The following is an 11800-nucleotide window of genomic DNA, read 5'->3' as shown; positions in this document are numbered from 1 at the left end:
GAAAAAAAAGTATGACCTCTTCAAAGGAAAGTTGTGCGGTTATTTAAACCACTGACCTTTTCTCTCTTTTGACGTGTACTGATCTTGATCTACCTTGTTATTGCATTTCTTTTTCCAAAAAGATTTTATCTTGCCTTCCATGATCAAAATAAGGGTCAATATCATATCATATTGACCCTAATTTTAGTCATTCTACTGTGAGAATATTGCTTTCCCAATTCAGGCAAGTAGTTTTGGTCTTTACTTGAAAACACTTGCCTGACTGTAACTTTTACTTGCCCCGGGCAATCGGGCAAGTGCTTACCTAGCACACTGCCTGTTGATATGAAAGACTTGTAATGTTCTAAAATCATTGCAGATTGTGAAGTTCATGAAGTGAAGTAAGAATGGAGAGTATTGGGGGTTGCATGAGAAAAAGGTTGATTATTTTATGGGATTTTGTTTATAAGACGGAGCATCCCATGCATAGAAATTTATCAATTTTTTAAACAGATTTGCAAAGTAAATCTTCACCAAGATTGCCTTTCAAACCATTCAGTCCTACAACTGTATTAACTCGGACTAAGGTCTATGACAAACATATCCTACACCGACATTAAAGTGATTGGTTAACATTGGTTTGACTTTTTAAAAATCTTAGCCAGAATGTCACACTTGTCACCTGTGTCTGTGATATGTTACAAAAATGAAGCCCAGAAAAAATTGTGTTCGAAAATCATAATTTAGTGCTTCAGAAATTGAAATATAAAGTGACCGGAAACACCATCTTAATTTCATCCCGTACAGTTATGTGTACTATTTAGGCGTCTATAAGACGCCTTTTTACAAAGTCAGGATTTGCCTTGTAGTTTTAGCTTTTCATTCTCAATAATGGTTGTTTTCAGGGTTTATTAGTTCTAATACATGCACTTGTATACATGTTTCATCTTGGTTTGAGAATTTTTTTAAATTGGCTGCTCACAAAGTTAAACTATACCTTTAAATCATACTCAACAGGTTGAAATTCAAATGAAGCGCTGTATTCCTCAGCTGATTCACAATGTTTACATTGCAGGGACTCATCACAGTCGAGAAAGCATTTCATGAAGAGGTTTGTCAGGGATTTTCACTCAAAGTTGTTATAAGCTATTGAAAATCCTCACATCTGATTGGCTAAGGGCATATCATTCAGTGAAAATCACTGACGGGACTCTTCGTGAAATGTTACCCTGGACCCCGTTGCATAAAAGTTACTATCAATCCAGTGGTAACTTAGTATAAATAGAGTACGATATCAGACAATCCGTGTCACTTGATAAAGAGTTGCAGCGGCACTCGAAAGCTCGTGAACTTGTAAGCTAGTGAACACTTTTTGCGAGAGTGATCACGAATTTCCTTGTTGACCATAGTAGATTGCGAGACAAATGAATACCCTCTAGCGATTGTGCAATCCAATGGTAACTTCCCTGAAATCCTCGATGCTGATTGGCTGCTGATCATCGTTAAAATGGCAGTTGCCATTGGATGGCAAATTTACTATAATGGTAACTCTTATGCAAAGAGGCCCAGATATCCTTCATACTGCCTTTATTTACCCGAGTACTGAGTACAGCCATGATCTTGCACGAATCTCCCTTCTCATTCTATATTGGACCTACGATAGGTAGTTCCCATTTTGTGTAGAGTTGTAGATTCCAATACATGACAGCCATTATTTTTGCTCTATTCAAACAGTCACAAAACAGCAGAAAAAAATACTGAGTATAATGTAGTTGCCGTTCTTGAAAATTCAAGCGCTTTGAATGAATTGTAAATGTGTTACTTTAATGGTGTATACATTGTTCATCCATTTTTTTGTGCTAGTCTGATATTATGGTGCTATCGTACATCTTTGCCCATTTTATGACATAAAAGCTATTATTATGCCTCAACTCACAAACTCATATACATTGCAATATCAGTACTGTAGCTTTCTAAAAAGAATAACAGTATGTAAAATGTAAATGTGTTACATAATTTTTGTTTTCTTTTAATCTTTTTCATATTGTGGTTAATATGGATAATGGTGCTACATTCTTTGCCATCAGAATTGATTTCAAGAGGAAAATAATGCAATTGTTCTTTGTTTATTTCTTGTCATGTTCTCAAAAGCTAGAAAAAAGGGTTTAAACTTTATACATGTTCCTGGCTACCATGCTACCCAATATTGAGCTAATTGAATACAAAATAAAATATGATGTGAAGATATATACTATAAACTATGTAGGTATTGCAGGAATAGAGACAGGAACACTATTGCCCGTATTCTGAAGTCAGGTTTAACTTAAACTCAGGTTTGAAGTTGTGGTTTAAGTATGGCAAGCCAAAAGTATAAAAAAAAATTAAGTTGTATGTTTCTTATGTTCACTGTGCTCTTTCCTGATTCATCGATGGTGAAGACAATCATCTATTTATACTTCCTAGACAATTATGAATGATTTGATAGCCAAATGAGCTGAAGTATGATATCTCTACTGTCAGTGATTTGTGTAACAATTGGCTATCCATACTTAAACCACAACTTTAAACCTGAGTTTAAGTTAAACCCGACTTCAGAATACGGGCCTATATATTGCTGCAAAATAAACATGATATCTAACACATGCCCATGGTTCCCTGTGAAGAAGAATTTAAAGCCATTTTGTGTCAAAAGTTTTCAGTGTTTAATCATTTGGACCACCTGTTATCTATGGCATGGTATTGATGTATACAAATTTCTTTGATTATCTGGACACTAGTAAGCCTGTTCTAAGTTTCACTGATAGTAAAGAAAAAAACAAATACAATAAGATGCATATTTTTTTTTTTTTGGGGGGGGGTAAATAGAGGTGATAGCATTAGTAGTAATAATAGTAGGAGTATTAATAGTAGTAGGAGAAGAAGTACATGTAGTAGTAGTGGTAGTAGTAGTAGTAGTAGTAGTAGTAGTAAAAGTAGTATAAGAAGTAGTAGTAATAGTAGTAGCAGTAATAGTTGTAGTAGCAGTAGTTTTAGTAGTAGTAGTAATAGTAGTAGTAGTAGTAGAAGAAGAAGTACATGTAGTAGTAGTGGTAGTAGTAGTAGTAAAAGTAGTATAAGAAGTAGTAGTAATAGTAGTAGCAGTAATAGCTGTAGTAGCAGTAGTTTTAGTAGTAGTAGTAATAGTAGTAGTAGTAGTAGTAGTAGTAGTAATAGTAATAGTAGTAGTAGTAGTAGTAGTAGTAGTAGTAATAGTAGTAGTAGTAGTAGTAGTAGTAGTAGTAGTAGTAGTAGTAGTAATAATAGTAGTAGTAGTAGTAGTAGTAGTAGTAATAATAATAGTAGTACTTGTTGCAGCAGCAGCAGTAGTATTAGTAGCAGCAGCAGACCTGCCAACCAGTACGTTTTGGGCGTATTAAGTATGTTTTTAAAACCAAAATACAGCAGTACGTTTTTTATTTTAAAAATACGTTTTGGAAAATTTAATTTTTTTTTTTTTTACAATCGTAGTTTATTGAGAAAAATCATCTCTGTCTTTATTTCATGAAAAAAATACACAAATATGGTTATTAGATCAATGTCACTTCTGGTAACTTTTTTTTCAATCATTTTGTTTAAAACCAGGGTGAGATATACACATGTTTCAATGTTGATTTTTTTTTTCATCTGCAATAGAAGTGTGCATTTTTTTACCTTGCGTGCAGCTGGAGCACCGCGATAAGCAAGTGCGCCACACATTTTATTATGAAATACACTGTTTTTAGGGAAAATACATTTTTTTTAATCACTGAATACAATTTTTCATTCCCAGAGGTTGGCAGGTCTGTAGTAGTAGTAGTACATTTAGTAGAAGTAGTAGTAGTAGTAGTAGTAGTAGTAGTAGTAGTAGTAGTAGTAGTAGTAGTAGTAGTAGTAGTAGTAGAAGAAGAGGTAGTAGTAGTAATAGTAGTAGTACATGTCGTAGTAGTATTGTTAGCAGTAGTAGTAGTGACTATTTATGACCATGTGATACTACTTTTATTGGAAAACAATTTTATACTTTATAACTGTAGTTTTGGCCACCATTCCATGAAAGCTGTCAGCACTGACAAGTTGTTTATCTCTGATGTCAAGAACATTTTAAATTTCAGGATATATTATTTTGGGATTATACAGACATTCTGAGCATTCATTTTAGGATATCATTATTATAATACATATAATGTTTGTTTTTAATTTGTGCTCACTTGCTATAGATTTCACAGTTTTTGACCAAGGCCACATTCCGTCTATCTGTTGGGTACATTCCTTTATTTCATAACAAATGGGGAAAATTACTAGTAAGAGATGCACCCCAAATTTCCAAGGCCAATAAGAGGGGCCTCAACAGTCATTGCCTTTGATTGATTTCAGCCCTGGTTTCACAAAAGCTAGTTTTTGCAATCCCGATGCAACAGATTCTATAACATAGTAAATCTATTGAAAATGCCTGTCAAATGACTATGAACAGCTGAGAGGTCTTTGTCAAAAATTGGTGAACCAGGTTAGCTAGCTGGTCTTCGTAAGATTCTGAGCTTACGAAAAATCACAATTCTGTATTTCAGAGTCCAGGAGCCCGTTGCAGAAAGAGTTGCAATCGATCACAACTCTAAAAATCATGCGCAAATTGATTTTCAACCAATCAACAGCGCGCATTTGGGACTTGCGATTGATTTTTGACTTGCGTTTAAACGCAACTCTTTCTTCAACGGGCCCCAGGACGAAACTGCTGTTATAAGAATAATGATAATAGCGGTATATTTACCCAGGATAGCCACTTCAGTTCCGAAAACTGTTCTCCCAGCGGGCCCTGCTTTATTTACCCTGGCCTTAGCTGGGCTGCCTAGGCGCTCAAGCATTCAAGGAATTAATCCTGCCGGGTACCCATTCACCTCACCTGGGTCGAGTGCAGCACAGTGTTGATAAATTTCTTGCTGAAGGAAAACACGCCATGGCTAGGATTCGAACCCACGACCCTCTGTTTGAAAGGCAAGAGTCAGAACCATGATTATAATTCACTGATTTTCAACAGACTGCTTTGTCATGAAGGGCTTTTAGCAATAGATATTCTATGTTATAGAATCCATTCCTGTAGCGAATGTAAAAACTACCTGATAACACTTTCAGTACTTGTGCATTTCTTCGTTACAACACAGGTGGGGCCAATTAAGAGGGGCATGCATGGTCATGGTCATCTATATAACATTTTCAGTGCTTGTATATTTGTGTCTTCCAAAGCTGTTTAAAATGGTCACCGTGACCACTGAACACAAATGGGAAAATTAAAGGACAAGTCCACACCAACAAAAAGTTGATGAGAATAAAAAGAGGAAAATCCAACAAGCATAACACTGAAAATTTCATCAAAATCGGATGTAATATAAGAATATTATGACATTTTAAAGTTTCGCTTAAATTCACAAAACAGTTGTATGAACATCCTGGTCGGTATGCAAATGAGGAGAACGATGACGTCATCCACTCACTATTTTGTAGCTTATTATATGATTTATGAAGTATTCTAATTTTCAACTCATTGTCAAGGGAAATGATGATTAATTCCTCCCTGAACATGTGAAATCAGCTTTGTTTAATACTACATGGTTCAGTCAAGTTGGTCCTTATTGTAAAATATGTAAAAAATGTTATGTTGTACAATTCAAACACCAAAAAACAAAAGAAATAGTGAGTGATGGACATCATCGACTGACTCATTTGCATGTCACTGAGTTGTGTATACATGTATCACTGTTTTGTGAAAAATGAGCGAAACTTCAAAATTCCATAACTTTTTTATTTAACATCTGAGTTTGATGAAATTTTCAGTATCATGTTTGTTTGATTTTTCTCCATTTATTCAAATCTACATTTTTCTGGGGTGGACTAGACCTTTAAAAAGGGGCATAAATGGTCATGGCCTAGGATTGCTTTAAGCCCTGAAGTCTTGTACATTTATTTATTGCAACACAAATGTGGATAATTAAGAGTGGATTCTGTGGTCATGGCCCTGGTTTCACGATAACACTTTCAATACTTGTATATTTTAGTCTTCCAAAGCTGCTTAAAGACAGCAACACCACCTTGACTATATTGAAAATGTGCACTTAATGTTTTCTTTTAGAAAATACATTCGAAACACCTTCGCTATAAACCAAAGCAATACAGATGTTTATTCTATGAGTTACCTCAGTACTGCCAAACATGCTTTCATTTTTGTTGAGTGAAAAGTAGCATGATAAACTTACATGATTTATTTGATATTGGTTATTGTATAATAAAGAACTGTTAATCACTATCATATCATTTGAGAATGTGTATGTACTTTTTTATATTCACTTACATGACAGGGGCCTTGGAATGGTCTTGATGGGGGGGGGGCTGACCATGCAAAAACCTCAATGGTAACTTTCACATATTTGTACACATTTATTGAAACAAGGGTGGAGCCCCATCACTATCTCCCCCCCCCCCCCCCTGTTCCAGAGGTCCTAGCTGAATGGATGCTATATATTTTCTATCTTTACATGTTTGATTGGTCGGATAAGTATCAGATTTTTTGTTCTTCCTTTGAAGCCTCCTAATTTTTGGTGAATGCACCAAATTAAATCTGCACCACTATTGAAGGTTATATGTGAATTTGTTTATGTCTTAAACTGATAGTATTAGAGATATAAAATAAACACTTTTTTGAAATGACATGAAAAATTCATTTTGGCCATTTTAGAAGAGAGGACACTGAATATCCTCAAATGTAAAATTGAAATTTTCACGAATAATCAACTAAAGAAAGAATTAAGATCTAAAATTCCCTATACACTTTGTAAGAAAGTAATGTTAGGTTTTTGGTGAAAAAAATATTTGTTCATATCATTGAATATTTACCAAAGCTGTAGACAGATTTTAATGTGTTTTTAATGAAAAATTTGTCAATAAAAATGATATGAATTCTCAGAACGAGAGAGGGAGAGAAAACATTTTTAAACCTTAACATTCTTAACAAAAACATAATCCCAACGAGTTGCAGCACCAGAATGTTTTAAGTTGGGGGGGGGGGTGAGTGGAAGAAGGGGGAAATGCGGGGGGGAGATAAAGTAGAAATGCAAAATCTTTCCCTTTATTTTCAACATTTCTGGGGGCATTAGTTCTGACCCCCCCCCCCCCGGATACATCTTGCTAATGAGAGTATGGAAATCTTGCAAAGCGCGAGCAGATTTTTGATAGTTTGTGATCTGAAACTGGATAATGGTTTAAATAGAGAACAAGCTGCGAATCTGGTTTCGAAATACATGAAGGGGAGGGTCATCAAATGCGCTTTTTTGTGCAATTGGAGATGGGAGAGATGATATGGATGATACCAGTTCGTTTGTTTTTTTTTCTTCATGCATGGTCCCCTGTGATTTCATGTGCGGTATATAGCCACAGAAAACAGTAGTTTTTAATAAGTGAGAAAATCTCATCTTCCTTTTTAAGGGTGCGGGTAGGAAAACTCTAGGAAATGGAATGGGTAGGTCAGTAGGCCTACTCATTGTTAAATCGTAGGCTCCAGCGATTCCTCCCCGGAATCATCCCGATGTCCATAGGTCTCATAAATTAATGCCATCTTTCTACTACATCCACCGTCTCGATAATTTCTTGACACAGTTGGAGCGGAAGCTCGTTGCTCCTACCTTTATGACCTCGGGTGACCTCGCGATACTGGGATACTGCCCAGTCGGGAATTGATTTAAGAGCTAACTGACAGCTCCAGGGCCCTAGTATTATGTCTGCTTATTTTAGGTTATTTTATCGAGATATGATCCAATGATTGAACCGCGGTTCCCGCCTGCATGCCTCGGTATGAAAAATATAAAAAGTTATGCTTGGCGGCCGGGCTCTAATCTCACTCATCGGTTGAACTCCCTGATGATCTAACCAAAAGTGATGCATACCAGTGCATCTCTGTACCCATGTCGAACAATCGTGATCAAATATGTATGCATTTGCACAGGCTTTAAAACGAGGAGAAACAACATTGCTCAGGGATACCGGTAATCCCATCTAGATATTTAAAGGGGAATCCAACCCAAATAAAAACATGGTTTTATAAGATAAAGAAAAATCAGACAAGTTGATAAGTGAAAGTTTGAACAATATTGGACAAAAAACAAGAAAGTTATGATTTTTTAAAAGTTGTAAATATTGGTAATCACTATACCCATGGAGACTTCAAATTGGCCGCATATGGGATGTCATAGTGATGTAAGGCAAGGACTACTCATCCATGTACTCCAATACATATTATGGCTAAAATTAGTTAGCAATCGGGCAAGTGCTTACCTAGCACACTGCCTGTTGATATGAAAGACTTGTAATGTTCTAAAATCATTGCAGATTGTGAAGTTCATGAAGTGAAGTAAGAATGGAGAGTATTGGGGGTTGCATGAGATAAAGGTTGATTATTTTATGGGATTTTGTTTATAAGACGGAGCATCCCATGCATAGAGATTTTATAAATTTTTCAAACAAATTTGCAAAGTAATTCTTCACCAAGATTGCCTTTCAAACCATTCAGTCCTACAACTGTGCTAACTCGGACTAAGGTCTATGACAACAAATGCTACACTGACATTAAATCATACTCGACCGGTTGAAATTCAAGTGAAGCGCTGTATTCCTCAGCTGATTCACAATGTTTATATTGCAGGGACTCATCACAGTCGAGAAAGCATTCCATGAAGAGGTTTGTCAGTGATTTTCACTCAAAGTTGTTATAAGCTATTGAAAATCCTCACATCTGATTGGCTAAGGGCATATCATTCAGTGAAAATCACTGACGGGACTCTTCGTGAAATGTGCTCCTGGACCGCGCTGCATAAAAGTTACTATCAATCCAGTGGTAACTTAGTATAAATAGAGTACGATATCGGACAATCCGTGTCACTTGATAAAGAGTTGCAGCGGCACTCGAAAGCTCGTGAACTTGTAAGCTAGTGAACACTTTTTGCGAGAGTGATCACGAATTTCCTTGTTGACCATAGTAGATTGCGAGACAAATGAATACCCTCTAGCGATCAATCCAATGGTAACTTCCCTGAAATCCTCGATGCTGATTGGCTGCTGATCATCGTTACAATGGCAGTTGCCATTGGATGGCAAAGTAACTATAATGGTAAATTTTATGCAACGAGGTCCAGATATCCTTCATACTGCCTTTATTTACCCGAGTACTGAGTACAGCCATGATCTTGCACGAATCTCCCTTCTCATTCTATTTTGGACCTGCGATAGGTAGTTCCCATTTTGTGTAGAGTTGTAGATTCAAATACATGACAGCCATTATTTTTGCTCTATTCAAACAGTCACAAAACAGCACAAAATATTACTGAGTATAATGCAGTTGCCTTTCTTGAAAATTCAAGTGCTTTGAATGAATTGTAAATGTGTTACTTTAATGGTGTATACATTGTTCATCCATTTTTTTGTGCTAGTCTGGTATTATGGCGCTAGTCTGATATTATGGTGCTATCGTACATCTTTGCCCATTTTGTGACATAAAAGCTATTATTTTGCCTCAACTCACAAACTCAAAATACATTGCAATATCAGTATCAGTACTGTAGCTTTCTAAAAAGAATAACAGTATGTAAAATGTAAATGTGTTACATAATTTTTTTTTCTTTTAATCTTTTTCATATTGTGGTTAATATGGATAATGGCGCTACATTCTTTGCCATCTGAATTGATTTCAAGAGGAAAATAATGCAATTGTTCTTTGTTTATTTCTTGTCATGTTCTCTAAAGCTAGAAAAAAGGGTTTAAACTTTATACATGTTCCTGGCTACCATGCTACCCAATATTTGAGCTAATTGAATACAAAATAAAATATGATGTGAAAATATATACTATAAACTATGTAGGTATTGCAGGAATAGAGACAGGAACACTATGGCCCGTATTCTGAAGTCAGGTTTAACTTAAACTCAGGTTTGAAGTTGTGGTTTAAGTATGGCAAGCCAAAAGTATCAAAAAAAAATTAAGTTGTATGTTTCTTATGTTTACTATGCTCTTTCCTGATTCACCAATGGTGAAGACAATCAACTATTTATACTTCCTAGACAATTATGAATGATTTGAGAGCCAAATGAGCTGAAGTATGATATCTCTACTGTAAGTGAATTATGTGACAATTGGCTCTCCATACTTAAACCACAACTTTAAACCTGAGTTTAAGTTAAACCCGACTTCAGAATACTGTATATTGCTGCAAATAAACATGATATCTAACACATGCACATGGTTCCCTGTGAAGAAGAATTTAAAGCCATTTTGTGTCAAAAGTTTTCAGTGTTTAATCATTTGGACCACCTGTTATCTATGGCATGGTATTGATGTATACAAATTTCTTTGATTATCTGGACACTATTAAGCGTGTTTAAGTTTCACTGATGGTAAAGAAAAAAACAATTACAATAAGATGCATATTTTTTGGGGGGAGGGGGGTTAAATAGAGGTGATAGCTTTAGTAGTAATAATAGTAGGAGTATTAAAAGTAGTAGAAGAAGAAGTACATGTAGTAGTAGTGGTGGTAGTAGTAGTAGTAGTAGTAGTAGTAGTAGTAGTAGTAGTAGTAGTAGTAGTAGTAGTAGTAGTAGTAGTAGTAGTAAAAGTAGTATAAGAAGTAGTAGTAATAGTAGTAGCAGTAATAGTTGTAGTAGCAGTAGTAGTAGTAGTAGTAGTAGTAGTAGTAGTAATAGTAGTAGTAATGGTATTAGTAGTAGTAATAGTAATAGTATTAGTAGTAATAGTATTAGTAGTAGTAGTAATAATAGTAGTACTTGTTGCAGCAGCAGTAGTAGTAGCAGACCTGCCAACCAGTACGTTTTGGGCATATTTAGTATGTTTTTAAAACCAAAATACGGCAGTACGTTTTTTTTTTAAAAATACGTATTGGAAAAAAGATTTTATTTTATTTTTTAATTGTGATTTATTGAGAAAAATCATCTCTATATGTCTCTATTTCATTAAAAAAATACACAAATATGGTTATTAGATCAATGTCACTTCTGGTAACTTTTTTTTCAATCATTTTGTTTAAAACCAGGGTGAGATATACACATGTTTCAATGTTGATTTTTTTTTTCATCTGCAATAGAAGTGTGCTTTTTTTACCTTGCATGCAGCTGGAGCACCACGATTAGCAAGTGCGCCACACATTTTATTATGAAATACACTGTTTTTAGGGAAAAATACATTTGTTTTAATCACAGAATACAATTTTTCATTCCCAGAGGTTGGCAGGTCTGTAGTAGTAGTAGTAGTACATTTAGTAGTAGTAGAAGTAGTAGTAGTAGTAGTAGTAGTAGTAGTAGTAGTAGTAGTAGTAGTAGTAGTAGTAGTAGTAGTAGTAGTAGTAGTAGTAGTAGTATTAGTAGTAGTAGTAGTAGTAGTAGTAATAGTAGAAGTACTTGTAGCAGCAGTAGTAGTAGTAATAGAAGTAGAAGAAGAGGTAGTAGTAGTAATAGTAGTAGTTGTTCATGTCGTAGTAGTATTGTTAGCAGTAGTAGTAGTGACTATTAATGACCATGTGATACTAATTTTATTGGAAAATACTTTTATACTTTATAACTGTAGTTTTGGCCACCATTCCATGAAAGCTGTCAGCACTTACAAGTTGTTTATCACTGATGTAAAGATCATTTTAAATTTCAGGATATATTATTTTGGGATAATCCAGAAATTTTCAACATTCATTTTAGGATATTATTACTAGTAATACATGTAATGTTTGTTAATTTTGTTCACTTGCTATAGATTTCACAGTTTTTTA

Source organism: Lytechinus variegatus, chromosome 18 (genome assembly GCF_018143015.1).
Source record: "Lytechinus variegatus isolate NC3 chromosome 18, Lvar_3.0, whole genome shotgun sequence".
Classification (NCBI taxonomy): Eukaryota; Metazoa; Echinodermata; class Echinoidea; order Temnopleuroida; family Toxopneustidae; genus Lytechinus; species Lytechinus variegatus.
Note: the sequence above shows the minus strand (reverse complement) of the source record.